Below are 1,445 nucleotides of genomic sequence, written 5' to 3'. Positions count from 1 at the left end.
TGGCCCGGTTAAGATCCCGGTAGTCGACACAAACTCTAACTTTCCCATCCTTCTTTGGTACTGGCACGATGTTGGCTAACCATGTCAGATACTCTACTACCTTGAGAACCTTGGCTTTGACTTGCATGGTAACCTCTTCTTTGATTTTCAAACTCATGTTGGGTTTGAATTTCCTGAGCTTCTGCTTTACCGGCGGACAGGTTGGATCTGTTGGCAGTTTGTGAGCTACAATGGACGTACTGAGACCAGTCATGTCACCTTACGACCAGGCGAATATGTCCTCATATTCCCTTAAAAACTCCGTGTATTCTTCCTTTTCCGATGGTGACAGGTGAACACTGATGCGCGTTTCTTTGACATTTTCTGTATCTCCCAGATTAACGACCTCAGTTTCGTCCAAGTTAGACTTAGGTCTATTCTCGAAATTCTCAACCTCTTTGATGACCTCTTCTGGTATTTAATCCTCTTCTGAGTCTATATCCGTTTGTTGCATTGTTTCGTTGCAAGTCACAATCGTTGGTTCATCATCAAATTGAGTAATAGTAATGTTGTGTAAATAGAGTAAATGATAGAGAAAATAATAAGAGCGAGATATATGATAAACTGAAATGCTTTGATTAAATTCATAATTGTTTGGAACATCGGAGCTCTTTTCAAAATTAAAGACAATGCGGAAAGAAAATCAGCTAGTAAAAAGTAAAGTGAGATGCATGGTGCTTTTGTTTAGCCTTGCTACCCGAAGCTTTCCGGGCCCTGGTGGTTCTGATTGACCAATTGTTGCAGCCTGTATGGGTGGGTGGAGGGTCCCTGGATCTCGTGGAATAGGATAATGTTGCCAGAGTGCACGAACTAACCTTTGGGGAGGGGAATAAAAAATAAAAGAAAAACAAAAGGTAATAAGTTAGTGCGGGTTATGAGAAAAAATGTTGCAGTCTTAAACACATTGTGCAAGAATATAAATCGCGTCCTAATTTGGGTGCCTCGTTGTGACCGAGGTAGGCCTAGCGACAAATAGTTTTGGAGAACTTATAATGCTAAATGCCTTATTTTATTGATAAAAAATAGGACGAATCCAAAACGACTCTAAATAATAGAAAGTAAAATGTAACTATTGGCCATTGGCCTTATTACATTAAAATAAAAGACTCCTAACTATTTGGTCCCAGAAGGACCTTCCCAAGATTTGGCATCTTTGTCTCCCTCGAACAGCTCCACCAACTCTCGTAGTCCTAGCAGCAAATAAGCTCGGGCCAAATGTCCGCCCGCATTTCCTTCAGCGTATTGACAGTCTTCAATTCTCTTGATGAACTTTCCTTCCAGCTCCACTAGACCCCGCTCCAAATACCCTAGTCGCTTGTTGGCGCTGACAGCCATATCTTTCCACTCCTCGATCAACTTCTGATGGGCTTCTTGTATTTCCCGATGCTCACTTTCACACTCTCGAA

Source organism: Nicotiana attenuata, unplaced genomic scaffold, assembly GCF_001879085.1.
Source record: "Nicotiana attenuata strain UT unplaced genomic scaffold, NIATTr2, whole genome shotgun sequence".
NCBI lineage: Eukaryota > Viridiplantae > Streptophyta > Magnoliopsida > Solanales > Solanaceae > Nicotiana > Nicotiana attenuata.
The sequence above is the reverse complement of the archived record's forward strand: the minus strand, read 5'-3'. Positions refer to the sequence as shown.